Genomic DNA, 15,278 nt, shown 5'->3' with positions numbered 1-15,278 from the left:
CTCCCATAAATACTATTTGTCTTACTTTGGACGAGGATTGTGAGTTCAATGTTATTCTCAATGCCAGGCACCTGGAGTATAACCCCAGCACTCAAAAAGGTAGGGTCCTAAATTTTACTTTTTAAAGGTAGGGTTCTAAATTTTTATTTTTATGTATTTATGTACTTATTTATTTATTTTTATTTTTATTTTTATTTTTTCTGATGTGTAAAAAGGCTTTATTTGCAGGGGAGCAGGAATTTAATCAAAGAGGCCAAATCCCATGTCATCGTCTGACTCTTCAGACTCCTCCTTCTCGTCTTTCTCCTCTGCGGCAGCAGGGGCGGAACAAGCAGTAGGGGCTGCAGAGCCTGGGGCAGCAGTGACGGCCACAGCCCCACCGGTAGGTACACTGGCAAGCTTGCCAATACCCTGGGCAATGACGTCTTCAATGTTTTTTCCATTCAGCTCACTGATAACCTTGTTGAGCCGGTCGTCGTCCGCCTCGATGCCCACGCTGTCCAAGATCTTCCTGATGTCCTTGGCGCTGGGGGAGGAGTTACCCCCGAGGGCAGCCAGCAGGTAGGAGGCGACTTAGCGCATCGCGGCGGCGTCTGCGGTGGCGGCGGCGGAGCTCGGTGGCGTCAGGGAGGAAAAGCTATTTATTTATTTTTGAGAAGGAGCCTCACTCTCATCACCCAGGCTGGAGTGCAGTGGCACAATCTTGGCTCACTACAACCTCCACCTCCTAGGCTCAAGCGATTCTCATGCTTCAGCCTCCCAAGTAGCTGGGATTACAGGCGCCCACCACCACACCCAGCTAATTTTTGTCTTTTTAGTAGAGATGGGGTTTCTCCATGTTGGCCAGGCTGGTCTCAAACTCCCAACCTCAAGTGATCCACCCTCCTTGGCCTTCCAAAGTGTTGGGATTACAGGCGGGAGCCACTGCGACTGGCAGGGTCCTAAATTTTAACAGTAAGCTGGGCTGGAGAGAGGATTGACAACCTCATTTGAAGGTTGGCGTAGAAGGGCATAAAGGCAGGCAAAGGAAGCACCCTTGGGCAGGGCCTAGCTCCTCCTCAGGAGGTACTTTGGGATTCACTACAGCACGCAGAGGACATAAACCTCAAAGTTTTATATAGTGGAGGATGACTTCAGTAACTTAACCTGAGAAAATTTTAAATCAGGTAAAACCAAATGCCTGTGTCCATCCACTCAACATGAAAATACATGTAGGGCTGGGTGAGGTGGCTCACGCCTGTAATCCCAACACTTTGGGAGGCTGAGGCAGCCAGATCACCTGAGGTCAGGAATTCGAGACCATTCTGGTCAACATGGTAAAACCCCATCTCTGCTTAAAATACAAAAATTAGCCGGGCATGATGGCACATGTCTGTAATCCCAGCTACTAGGAAGGCTGAGGCAGGAGAATTGTTTGAACCTGGGAGGCAGAGATTGCCGTGAGCTGAGATCGTGCCGCTGCACTCCAGCCTGGGTGATTGAGGGAGATTCCATCTCAGAAAAAAAAAAGAAAGAAAAAAAAAAAGGAAAATACATGTAGGTAACCCAGTGAATTAACTTGCATAATAGATAAGAAAGTTAAACTTTGGTTGGTGTCTGTCCTTCAAAGGTAAGAATTTACTTTTAGAACAATTAACTTTTTGTTTGTCTGTTTGTTTGTTTGACACAGAGTCTCTCACTCTGTTGCCCAGGCTGGAGTGCAGTGGCATGATCTCAGCTCGCTGCAGCCTCCGCCTCCCAGGTTCAATCGATTCTCCTGCCTCAGCCTCCCGAGTAGCTGGGGTTACAGGCATGTGCCATCACGCCTGGCTAATTTTAGTATTTTTAGTAAAGACGGTGTTTCACCATGTTGATCAGGCTGGTCTTGAACTCCTGACCTCAAGTGATCCATCTGCCTCGGCCTCCCAAAGTGCTGGGATTACAGGTGTGAGCCACCACACCCTGCCCAATTGACTTTTTAGATTCATTTCTTGTCTGAAAATAGACAGCAGATCATTGATGGCAGAAACATTAATAGTGATTCACATTTGAGATGACGGTTGTTTTTTGTTGGTTTGTTTTTGTTTTGCGTTATGTCTAGGGGTCTGTAATCTATTCAATTATAAGGAGTATCATGTCATTAAGGTGCAAATTAAAAAATAGTGGGGACAGAACACAGTGTGTTTACCTTACTGAAAATTGCTACCTAATTTATCAAAAGACGCTCTCTACCTATCAAAAGGTTATTCACAAATAAAAATATATAAATGGCCATTAAGCACTAAAAAAATGCCCAGCCTCACTAGTCATGAAATAGAGGCAAATTAAATAAATGACATGCAATTTTTCCTATCAAATGGACAGTTTTGCTGAGGGCGACTAACTTGATGATTGATCACTCTAATTTTTCCTTACCTCATGTTTCCCACCACTGAAAATTAAATGACTTAAAGGTTAGAGTATAAATCATCACAGTGAATTTCAAGATCATTAAAGAAAGCCATTTTGTTTGAATTTCGGAACTGTGAAAGTTTTGAAATTTTCCTCTGGTCCCAAACCTAAAACACTCAGAAATTTTTACTTTACAAAGATGCTAAAAAATCAATATTATTGAGGGAGAGGAAAGAGAAAGAATTGGCTCTCTTCCAATTCTAAACCCTCTCAGACACCAGTTATTTCTGATTGGAAGTCTACCAAAGAGTGTTTGGGATCTATTCACCTTATCAGAGCTAAATGCTTGGACTCTGATTATTCCTTAAGAAATGGCTTAGCTCTTACTATATTTTCTATCAAGCAACATTTCATTGGTAATATGCAGCCTGAATGTAGCCTCCATTCTTCAATAATGCATCCATGGAGTTACTGAAAAAGAATGCCATCTATTTTTATTTAAAACGTACAGACCTGGTATATTATAAAGAGTCACTATTATAGTCCTCCCGAGAGTTTAATATATTGAACTGTATTTCCCTAACATCCTAAAGATCTCAAAATGGATAAGAAAAAAGGTTTTTTGTTTTTCCGAACCACTTTCTTTCTTCAGGTCTCTTCAAATGATGGTATCTGGCCACTAGTTCTTTGAAGTCTTGTGTGGTCACCCTTGCAGCTAGCTCCTCTTGTCCTCTAAAGCTTTTGGGGACAGTAATGGGGAATGCATCATGGCCAGCCACTATACCCTTACCTGACCACATCATGCCACACAGTTACATAAATTCTCTTCTCAGTGTCACCATTGTTAGCATTTTGCTCTTCTCTTCAACTATACCTCTCCCTACCCACTCAATACAATTTTTAGAGCTGTAGGAGAACTTACAGATGATGCAGTTCAGTGATAGCCTGTCATTTTAATTTTAATTTTTGTTAAAGAGTAACAAAATATGATGGAAATCTCAACTGAATCCCCTGCACAATGGAGAACATATTCCAAAGTAAGTGTTCAGACCAAGATACAGAGATTTCAAAGGAGACATCTCAAACTGGCCATTCAACTCATAAACCCATAACTATATACAGAATATAAAAAATCACCTAGGTTGGGTGCCGTGGCTCAGGTCTGTAATCCCAGCACTTCAAAAGGCTGAGGCAGGTGAATTGCTTGAGCTCAGGAGTTCGAGACCAGCCTGGGCAACATGGTGAAAACCGGTCTCTACCAAAAATACAAAAATTAGTCAAGCGTGGTGGTGAGTGCTTGTAATCCCAGCTACTCAGGAGGCTGAGGTGGGAGGATCACTTGAGCCTGGGAGGTGAAGGTTACAGTGAGCTAAAATTGCACCACTGCACTCCAGCCTAAGTGACAGAGTGAGACCCTGTCTCAAAATAAATAAATAATCACTTATATAAAAAATATAAAAAGTCATGATTGCAATATAAAGGGCATGAGGCCAGACGTGGTGGCTCACACCTGTAATCCCAGCACTTTGGGAGGCTGAGGTGGGTGGATCACCTGAGGTCAGGAGTTCAAGACCAGCCTGGCCAATATGGCAAAACCCCGTCTTTACTAAAAATATTTAAAAAGTTAGCTGGTCATGGTGGGGGGCACCTATAATCCCAGATACTGGGGAGGTTGAGGCAGGAGAATTGCTTGAGCCCGGGAGGCAGAGGTTGCAGTGAGCAGAGATTGCCCACTTCACTCCAGCCTGAGCGAAAGAGCGAAACTCCATCTCAAACAAACACACAAACAAACAAACAAAAAGGCATGGGTTGCTGGTGATGAAGAGGAAGTTTTGCAGAGAGCTAGTAGTGTTCTGCATGTTCTTCCTCTCTTCCGCAAGGGTAGATGCTCCCCGTCTCAAGTCCAGGGAAAGAGCCTCAACGAGACCACTCACCAAGCTTAATGTGTACCCACTGCAGTTGCGGGGTGTGTTTAGCTCCACTTAGGAAATCTAAAAAGTGAGCACCTTGCTGGTTATCCCTCCTAATGGAGGAGCCAAGAAGAGGTTGCCTATGTGTTGGAACTAACCTGGATTTTTTGCTCTTTGGGCAAAGGATGAGTGAGTGTTTTTCTATGGACAGAAGAAAGTCAATGCATGTGAAAGAGCCAGCATGGAACTGCCTAAAATTCTGAAAGCACTTCCTGGAGCTGTACCACTGCATTCCTGTGGATGACTGCAGAAGGAGACGCAAACAACCAGCCAGAATACAGAATAGGCCGGGCACAGTGGCTCACGCCTGTAATCCCAGCACTTTGGGAGGCCGAAGCAGGTGGATCACGAGGTCAGAAGATTGAGACCATCCTAGCTAACACAGTGAAACCCCATCTCTACTAAAACATACAAAAAATTAGCTGGGCATGATGGCAGGTGCCTGTAGTCCCAGCTACTCGGGAGGCTGAGGCAGGTGAATGGCATGAACCCAGGAGGCGGAGCTTGCCGTGAGCCGATATCGTGCCACTGCACTCCAGCCTGGGCGACAGAGCAAGACTCTGTCCTAAAAAAAAAAAAAAATACAGAATAGAAAATATCTCCTTCTGCCAGGCATGGTGGCTCACGCCTGTAATCCCAGCACTTTGGGAGGCCGAGGCGGGTGGATCGCCTAAGGTCATGAGTTTGAGACCAGCCTGACCAATAAGGTGAAACCCCATCTCTACTAAAAATACAAAACACTTTGGGAGGCCAAGGCTAGCAGATTACGAGGTTAAGAGATGGAGACCATCCTGGCCAACATAGTGAAACCCTGTCTCTACTAAAAATACAAAAATTAGCTGGATATGGTGGTGCGCGCCTGTAGTCCCAGCTACTCAGGAGCCTGAGGCAGCAGAAACGCTTGAACCCGGGAGGGGGAGGTTGCAGTGAGTCGAGATTGCGCCACTGTACTCCAGCCTGGTGACAGAGCGAAACTCCGTCTCAAAAAAAAAAAAAAAAGAGCTGGGTGTGGTGGCGTGTGCCTGTAGTTCTAGCTACTTGGGAGGATGAGGCAGGAGACTCCCCTGACCCTCGGAAGCGGAGGTTGCAGTTTGCCAAGATCGCGCCACTGCACTCCAGCCCAGGCAACAATGCGAGACTCCGTCTCGGAAAAAAAAAAAAGAAAAGAAAAAAAAAGAGAATATCTCCTTCTTGGCCTAGCGGTGGCTCACGCCTGTAATCCCAGCACTTCAGGAGCCTGAGGCAGGCGGATGACGAGGTCAGGAGATTGAGACAATCCTGGCTAACACAGTAAAACCCCATCTGTACTAAAAATACAAAAAAAAAAAAAAAAAATTAACTGAGTATGGTGGCATGTGCCCGTAGTCCCAGCTACTTGAGAGGCTGAGGCAGGAGAATCACTTGAACCTGGGAGGCAGAGGCTGCAGTAAGCCGAGATCATGCCGTTGCATTCCAGCCTGCGTGACAGAGAGAGACTCCATCTCAAAAAAAAAAAAAAAAAAGAAAGAAAAAAAGAAAATATCTCCTTCTTTCTTAATAAACTTTCAGTCTGAGGCTGGGCGCGATGGCTAACACCTGTAATCCCAGCACTTTGGGAGGCCGAGGCGGGTGGATCACGAGGTCAGGAGATTGAGACCATCCTGGCTAACACGGTGAAATCCCGTCTCTACTAAAAATACAAAAAATTGGCTGGGCGTGGTGGCGGGTGCCTGTAGTCCCAGCTACTCGGGAGGCTGAGGCAGGAGAACGGCGTGAACCTGGGAGGCGGAGCTTGCAGTGAGCCGAGATCGTGCCACTGCACTCCAGCCTGGGCAACAGAGCTAGACTCCGTCTCAAAAAAAATAATAAATAAATAAAAAATAAACTTTCAGTTTGGTGTACCACATTCTCCAATAGTTTCCCACCAAAAGGATACATAGCAAGTCATTTTTTGAGAACTTTTGTGCTCAAAAAAAGTCTATTTTACTCTTATATTAACACTTTTCCTGGCTATAGTGTTATGATTGAAAAATAAGTTTTCATCTGAATTTTGAAGACATCCTTGTATTGTCTCCTAGATTCCCGTGTTGTGATTGAAAATTTCATTGCCATTCTCATTCTTAAATGTTTGTGATCTACTTGCTTTTTTTCCTCTCTGGAAGCTTTTAGGATCCTTTTAAAATTTTTCATAAAATTTTACAATGTATGCCTTTCTTTTTAATTGTGGGCTCTTTTATCACGGAGACTCTCACTTTTAAATTCTGGGAAGTTTTGTATTGTTGTTTCTTTGAGACTTTCCTTTTATTTCTTTTGTTTCTTCTTCTTCTTGTGACAGGGTCTCACTCTGTTGCCCAGGCTGGAGTGCAGTGGTGTGATTATAGCTTACTGCAGCCTCAATCTCCTGGGCTCAAGCAATCCTTCCACCTCAGCCTCCTGAGTAGCTGGAATCACAGGTGTGCACTACCACATCTGGGTAATTTTTTTTTTTTTGTAGAGATGGGGCTTCTACATGTTGCCCAGGCTGGTCTTGAACTCCTGGGCTCAAGTGAGCCTCTTGCCTCAGCCTCCCAAAGTGCTGGGATTACATGTGTGAGCCGCCGTGACTGGACTCATTTTTTATTCTTTTTTTTTTTTTTTTAGACGGAGTCTGGCTCTGTCGCCTAGGCTGGAGTGCAATGGCGCAATCTTAGCTTACTGCAACCTCCGCCTCTTAGGTTCAAGCAATTCTGCCTCAGCCTCCTGAGTAACTGGGATTACAGGCACCCGCTACTACGCCTGGCCAATTTTTGTATTTTCAGTAGAGACGGGGTAGTCAGGCTGGTCTCGAACTCCTGACCTCAGGTGATCCACCGGCCTTGGCCTCCCTAAGTGCTGGGATTACAGGCATGAGCCACCACACCTGGCCCCATTTCTTATTATTTTCTCTAAATGCCTAAAAGTTGGATGTAATATTTTTTGGATATATATATTCTGATTTTCTTATTATCTCCTATTTTCTTTTTTTTAATAGAATTACTTTACTAATCTTAGAAATCAGTAATTCCAAGGGGTACCTTAACCCTGGCTCATGTTGTCAGCAGTACACTGACTTATATCTTCTCTCTGGGAAACTTGTGATGAATGCTCCTTCTCCTCCACAGACCTTCCAAAAAGAAAAGAGCAACTTTGGTAGATGATTGTGTTGTATCTCCCATTTTCTGTCTCTTTGTGTTCTTGTTTTACTTTTTGATAGAGCTCCTCAACTTTATCTTCCAATCTTTCAGCTGAATTTTTAATTTTTGCTGTCACCATTTAATTTCCAAGAGTTTGTGTTTTGTTTTTTTGTTTTTTTTTTTAATAGGGTCTGGGTCTGTCACCTAGGCAGGAGTTCAGTGGTACCATCACAGCTCTCTGCAGCTTCAAGCTCTTGGGCTTAAATGATCCACCCACCTCAGCCTCCCAGAGTAGCTGGGACTACAGGTGTGTGCCACCATGCCTGGCTGATCTATTATTATTATTTTTTTAGAGGTGGGTCTTTCTATGTTGCCCTGGCTGGTCTTTAACTCCTGGGCTCAAGCAATCTTCCCACTTTGGCCTCACAAAGTGCTTGGATTACAGATGTAAAACACCACACCCAGCCAGTTTTTTGTTGTTTTTGTTGTTGCTCTCTGATTATTTTCTTTTTACACTGTGCTCTTCTTGTTTCATGATATTAATTATTATCTTCGAAGTTTTCCTTTAGTCCCTGCTTAGTCTATGTTTGCTCTGAGTTCGTTTTGTTCTCTCTGGTGGGTTGTTTTGGCTTCTGACTTTCCACAGGAGGCTTCAGCTTCCTCAATTCCACTGTCAGTTGCCATGTGTTTGATTACTTTTCTCTTCCAAAATGTGGTTGATCCTTGTCTACTGTTGTCTTTTCTTCTGTTGTCTTTGTGGATTTAAGTCTCTTTTTTTGTTGTTGTTGTTAATTTGTTTATTATTACTCACTGGGATTTTGTAAAGGAACAAATATAAACACATATGCTCAGTACAATATGTTTCAAAATGACTCATTTGATGTGTGATGAACTAAGATCTAAGGGAGTGAGGTGAATTGCCCAAGCACCAGACTCTAGTGTGTGGCAAAACCAAGCTAGTACTTAGTGCTTCTGTTTTCAAGTTCAGGGTTATTATTATCAATTTCCGCTTTCCCACTCCTCCCTTTCTACCACTAGCACTTACAACTATCCAGTAGTCTTCCTATGTATTATTTATTTGCTAATTTCCCTACCCCATCTTCCATGCTATATATATGTAGTACGGGGACAGTGTCTGACACAGAGTAAGCACTCAGAACTTTAATGATTGAATGAATGAATGAAAAGGTAATTGGCCTGTACCTTAGATTTCCCCTCACTTAGGATTTTGCTTTTGAGAAAAACACCTTCTCCAGATGATGACTGGTGGAAGGCATACAGACATTTTGACTTGTGGTTTTGGAAGATTATGCCTAATCTTCTTAATTGAAAAAAAGAAAACAGGGTGATTAACAGTATGAAATTAAATATATGCACCTATTATATACCCACAAAAATAAGAAAAAAAGAATATGAGATTTGAAGACCGAAGTAGGTTTTAGTACTTGGGTTCAAATCCCAGTTACCTCATTTACAATTTGTGCAACCTCTTTCTCCTTTTCAAGTGTGAAAAGGTAAAGTATCTGATTTTTAAAGCCCTGGATCAGTGTATTCTTTCTATTTCTGTCTTTTCCCTTCTTATAATTATTCTCCCCTTTTGGAGTTCTGTGGTGTCTGTTTTTAAAGAAAGGAAGTAGCTGGGCATGGTGGCTCAGGCCTGTAATCCCAACATTTTGGGAGGCCAAGGTAAACGGATCACTTGAGGTCAGGAGTTTGAGACCAGCCTGGCCAACATGTCAAAACCTTGTCTCTATTAAAACTACAAAATTAGCTGGGTGTGGTGGTGTATGCCTGTAATCCCAGCTACTCGGGAGCCTGAGGCTTGAGAATCACTTGAACCTGGGAGACAGAGGTTATAGTGAGCAGAGATCGGGCCACTCCACTCCAGCCTGGGCAACAGAGCAAGACTCCGTCTCAAAAAAAAAAAAAAAAAAATTGGGCGCAGTGGCCCACACATGTAATCCTAGAACTTTGGGAGGTCAAGGCCGGCAGACCACTTGAGGTCAGGAGTTCGAAACCAGCCTGGCCAACATGGTGAAAACCCTGTCTCTATTAAAATACAAAAAACTTAGCCGGGCATGGTGGTGGGTGCCTGTAATCCCAGCTACTGGGGAGGCTGAGGCAGGAGAATTGCTTGAGCTGTGGAGGTGGAGGTTACACTGAGCCGAGATCACGCCACTGCACTCCCGCCTGGTTGATGGAGCAAGACTCCATTTCAGGAAAAAATAAATAAATAAAAAATAAAGGAAAAATAAATAAAGAAAGGAGGTGCATTTCTTTCTCTGTCTGAATGGGTAAGTGCTAATTATATTTTGCAGAACTTATGTGAGTCTACTCCCCCAGAGTTTAGAAAGAGCATAATTGTCTTGGTGTTTTTCCCTAATCTTCAGAGTATGCTGACTATAATGCTTAACAGTGCTTTCATTTTTATTAATACTAGAGAAATTCAGGCCTTTAGTGCTTTTCACTAAAGACTGTGGGAAGATGGTATAGCAAGTAATTACATTTTACTTCTAGCCCTTGTTCCCAACTGGTCCATTACTTCTTGATAACTTAATAAAGCTAAGAATAAAGTTCTTTCAGATTATTGAATAACTATTTTTTCTTTTAAGAGTCAAAGTCTCGCTCCATCACCCAGGCTGGAGAGCAGTGGCGCATTCACAGCTCACTGCAACTTTGAACTCCTGGGCTCAAGCCATCCTCCTGCCTCGGCCCCGCAAAATACTGGGATTAAAGGCATGAACCACCATGCTTGGCCTAAAAAACTATTTTTTCTGTCCTACAGAAATTATTATTGTTAGTTGAGGTTTTGTTCTGAGAAATACCAGACTATGGTAGAGCTCCCAAAAAGTTTCTCAAACAGTTTCATAAACCTAAGAATCTGTTCCATTGGGTTGCTTTTGGCCTCCAAATGTTTGAATTCATACAGAGTTGCCTAAAACAGTGAAGTAGGTGACTTAATTTTCCTTCTGCTATTGCAGAAGGATACACATGGAGGCAGTACAGTCTAATGGAGTCTGAGATTTGGAGTCAGCCTGGCATTTACCACCAGGATCTGTTGTGGATTATTAGTTGCATGATTATGTCCACTGGTGCAAATTGTTAAATCTATACCTCTGTTTTTGCCTATATAAAACAATGTTTTGTGAATTAATAAAATAATATTGTACATTTGGAAGGGTTAAATTAATTTTATATTAGTAAATATTAATAAATCACTTCTGAGTGGCAGACATTTGCTATATATCTCCATCCAGATGTCTTAGAGGTACCCAAACACAAAAAGTTCAATGCATAATTTGTTATTTTCCATTTTAGATCTGCTCCTCTCCCTACAGTCTTTTTTTTTTTTTTGAGATGCAGTCTCGCTTGTCGCCCAGACTGGAGAGCAGTGGCGTGATCTTGGCTCACTGCAACCTCTGTCTCCTGGGATCAAGCCATTCTCTTGCCTCAGCCTCCCAAGTAGTTGGGATTACAGGTGCACACCACCACACCCAGCTAATTTTTGTATTTTTAGTAGAGATGGGGTTTCACCATGTTGGCCAGCCTGGTTTCTAACTCCTGACCTCAAGTAATCCATCCACCTCGGCCTCCCAAAGTGCTGGGATTACAGGTGTGAGCCACTGCACCTGGCCCCTACAGTCTTTAAAAGGAATAATTCATCCTTCATGCAGTTGCCTTAGTCAGAAGCCAGGGACTTAGCCTAGATGCCTCCATCCTCTCTACCCATGGCATCCAGTCAGCACTAAACCGTGTTGATTCTATTTCCTACATATGTTCAAACCATGTCCCCTTCACTTCATTCTTAATTTAGGCTCTCATCATCTTTTGCCTGGACTATTACAATTGCCTCCTAACTAGTGTTTCTGCCCCCTCCTGTGTATCACACACATTAGTGACAGAATGATCGTGGCATTCCCATGCTTCCAGGTGCTGCAGCTCCTCAGGAGACGTCAAGTGCTTTATGGCATGTGCCTGCGACCTCTATGACCTCTTCTTTCACTGCATCTCCATGTGCCCTCTGTGAGCCAGCCACACCCCATGTGTTTGAAGTTCCTCTTCTTTTTGCCTGTAATGTCCTTTCTATCTCCTTGGCTGTCTACCAAATTCCTACCTTTTATTTTAATTTAATTTAATTTTATTTTATTTTATTTTATTTTATTTTGAGATGGAGTCTTGCTCTGTTGCCCAGGCTGGAGTGCAGTGGCACGATCTTGGCTCACTGCAAACTTCACCTTCTGATTCAAGCAATTCTTCTGTCTCAGCCTCCCGAGTAGCTGGGATTACAGGTGCCTGCCACCACGCCCGGCTAATTGCTGTATTTTTAGTAGAGACGGGGTTTCACCATATTGGTCAGGCTGGTCTCGAACTCCTGACCTCAGGTGATCTGCTTGCCTTGGCCTCCCAAAGTGCTGGGATTACAGGTGTGAGTCACCATGCCCAGCCCCAAATTCCTACTTTTTAAGGAGCTGCTTTTGCCATCTTGTCAATAAAGTCATTCTTGATCCTCTTTCACTCACTCTATACTGTCTCTTGCCACTCAGCCTCAAGAACTTCTTCTCTATCTCCTTCTCCTTCTTCTTTTTTTGAGACAGAGTCTCACTCTGTCAGCCAGGCTGGAGTGAGGTGTCACGATCTCAGCTCACTGCAAACTCTGCCTTCGGGGTTCAAGTGATTCTCATGCCTCAGCCTCTCCAGTAGCTGGGATTACAGGTGTGTGCCACCATGCTTGGCTAATTTTTGTATTTTTAGTAGAGATGGGATTTCACCATGTTGGCCAGGCTGGTCTTGAAATCCTGGCCTCAAATGATCCATCCACCTCAGCCTTCCAAAGTGTGGGATTACAGGCGTGAGCCACTGCACCCGGCCAAGAGATTCTTCTTTTCTACTTCCAAAGCACCTTCTATTCAACTCTATCTGGAGACCGTACATGTCTGCATTTAAGAGCCCAGACTCTGGAGTTAGCAAATGTGGGTTTGAATCTATCACTTATTAACTACGTAAATTTTTTTCTTGTTTTTTTTCCTTTTTTTTTTTTTTGAGACCGTCTCACTCTGTTTCTCAGGCTGGAATGCAGTGGTGCAATTTCGGCTCACTGCAACCTCCACCTCCCGGGTTCAAGCAATTCTCTGCCTCTGCCTCCCGAGTAGCTGGGATTACAGGCACCTGCCACCACATCTAGCTAATTTTTGTATTTTTTTTTTGAGACAGAGCCTTGCTCTGTTGCCCAGGCTGGAGGACAGTGGTGTGATCTCGGCTCACTGCAAGCTCCTCCACCTCCTGGGTTCATCCGCCATTCTCCTGCCTCAGCCTCTGGAGTAACTGGGACTACAGGTGCCCACTGCCACACGCAGCTAATTTTTGTATTTTTACTAGACACGGGGTTTCACCGTGTTAGCCAGGATGGTCTCCATCTGCTGACCTCGTGATCCACTCACCTTGGCCTCCCAAAGTGCTGGGATTACAGGCGTGAGCCACTGTGCTCGGCAATTTTTGTATTTTTAGTAGAGACCTGATTTCACCATCTTGGCCATGCTGGTCTTGAACTCCTGACTTAGTGATCCACCCACCTCAGCCTCCCAAAGTGCTGGGATTACAGGCGTGAGCCGCCAAGCCCAGCCATAAATTTTTTTCTTAAATTTTTTTTTTTTCCTGCTCACCGTCCCCCATTATATGACCTCTTTAAGCCCTAGTTTCCTGTTCTATAAATGGAGATAATATTTGATACATGGTAAGCACTTAATATAGTAATAAGTATTTTTATTGTTGCATTATTTAACTTTATTTTAATTGGTGATTTGTATGTATGGCTTCCTCTGCTGTCCATGAACATCTGAGGTCAGAACTTTGCTAACTAATTATTTAACAACATTAAGCGCTTATTATGATGTGCATATGTAATACATATGTGCACTTATGTAACCCTCTCAATGTTCTACCTGAGTCTAAGTTTGCTTGACTCCTAAATTCATGCTATTTTACCATACAGCCTTTTGGTTTTAATAGTAACCTTTTTTTTTCTTTTCCTTTTTCTTTTTTTTGAGACAGAGTCTCACTCCCATCATCCAGGCTGGAGTGCAGTAGCATGATCTTGGCTCATTGCAACCTCTGCTTTCCAGTTCATGCAATTCTCCTGTCTCAGCTGGGATTACAGGCATGTGCCACCAAGTCCAGCTAATTTTTTTTTTTTTTTTAAGTACAGATGAGATTTCACCATGTTGGCCAGGCTGGTCTCGAACTCCTGACCTCAGGTGATCTGCCCTCCTTGGCCTCCCAAAGTGCTGAGATTACATGCATGAGCTATTGTGCCCAGCCAATATTAACCTCTTTAGAGTCTTCTTACAATTCTGTGGTTCCATAAAAATTTATCAACAATAGTCTGATGCTTATACAAGGCAATTATTTCTAAACATTACTTTATTGCTTGACATAATGTAGAAATGGGATCAATCCAGTTAGAATTCAGGGACCTAACAATTGAGTTGCTTACAGGATTGTCTACAATGTATTAGTGAGTAATCAGGATTTAACCATATATTTGAATATATTTGGCTTTGTCTGCACAATCATCTTGATCATGATTCTAAACAGTCAATCAAATATGTTAGTTCGATCAACTTGTCAATTTATTTTTAAGAATGCAACTAGTTAAGTGACTCGGGTAGCTAGCTAGCACAGGTGATTTATTTTCCCTGTGTGTGTGTGTGTGATTATTATGGATAATTTCATCTTCTCCTTCCTAGAAAGTTTGTAGTCTTTATTAACTCAAATATTTGTATTCATATACTTTATTAGCCTTCATCCTACTTAAATGAGCGATACACACTTAATTTGAAACACCGCAACATTTATCTGTCTCTCTTTTTTTCAGACAGGGTCTTGCTCTGTCACTCAAGCTGGAGTGCATTGGTGCAACCTTGACCTCCTGGGCCCTAAGTGATCCTCCCACCTCAGCTTCCCAACTAGCTGGGACTACAGATGCACCACACCGCGTTTGGCTAATTTGTGTGTGTGCATGTGTGTAAAATTGTAGGCCGGTTTTGAACTCTTGGGCTCAAGTGATCCTCCTGCCTTGGCCTCCAAAAGTGCTGATTACAGGTGTGAGTCACAGTGCCTTGCCATCTCTGTCTCTTAATATGTTATAATTTCTTTTTTTTAAAATTTTATTTATTTATTTATTTTAGAGATCGGGGGGTGGCGGGGGGGGGTCTCACTATGTTGCCCAGGCTGGTCTTGAACTCCTGAGCTCAAGTGATCCTCTGGCCTTAGCCTCCCACAGTGCCAGGATTGCAGTTCTGAGCCACTATGCCCGGCCTGTTATAATTTCTAGTTTCAGAATTTCTGAAAAACAGTTTTGGTATCCCTCTTACCTTTTCATTATTCTTTTTTTTCTTTTCTTTCCTGGTCTTCTTTTTTTTTTTTTTTTTTTTTTTTTTTTGAGACAGAGTTTCTGCTCTTGTTTCCCGGGCTGGAGTGTAATGGCATGATTTCAGCTCACTGCAACCTCCTCCACCTCCTGGGTTCAAGCGATTCTCCTGCCTCAGCCTCTTGAGTAGCTGAGATTACAGGCATGCAGCATGCACCACCAGGCCCAGCTAATTCTTTATTTTTAGTAGAGATGGGGTTTCACCATGTTGGTCAAACTGGTCTCAAACTCCAGACCTCGGCGATCCACCCACTTTGGCCTCCCAAAGTGCTGGGATTACAGGTGTGAGCCACAACACCCTGCCCCTTTTCATTATTCTTAAGTAAAATTTCAACATCTTATATTTACTTGAATAATATTGAGCGACAAACTTCTAAAATA

General features: G+C 43.1%; 1 pseudogene; it reads right to left on the bottom strand.

The window, feature by feature from the left end:
• Positions 1–208: 208 nt before the first annotated feature.
• On the bottom strand, positions 209–582 carry LOC100448229 (large ribosomal subunit protein P2-like; annotated as a pseudogene).
• Positions 583–15,278: the final 14,696 nt, after the last annotated feature.

The sequence above is a fragment of the Pongo abelii genome, chromosome 9 (assembly GCF_028885655.2).
Source record: "Pongo abelii isolate AG06213 chromosome 9, NHGRI_mPonAbe1-v2.0_pri, whole genome shotgun sequence".
NCBI lineage: Eukaryota > Metazoa > Chordata > Mammalia > Primates > Hominidae > Pongo > Pongo abelii.
Note: the sequence above shows the minus strand (reverse complement) of the source record. Positions and strands in the feature narration are given on the sequence as shown.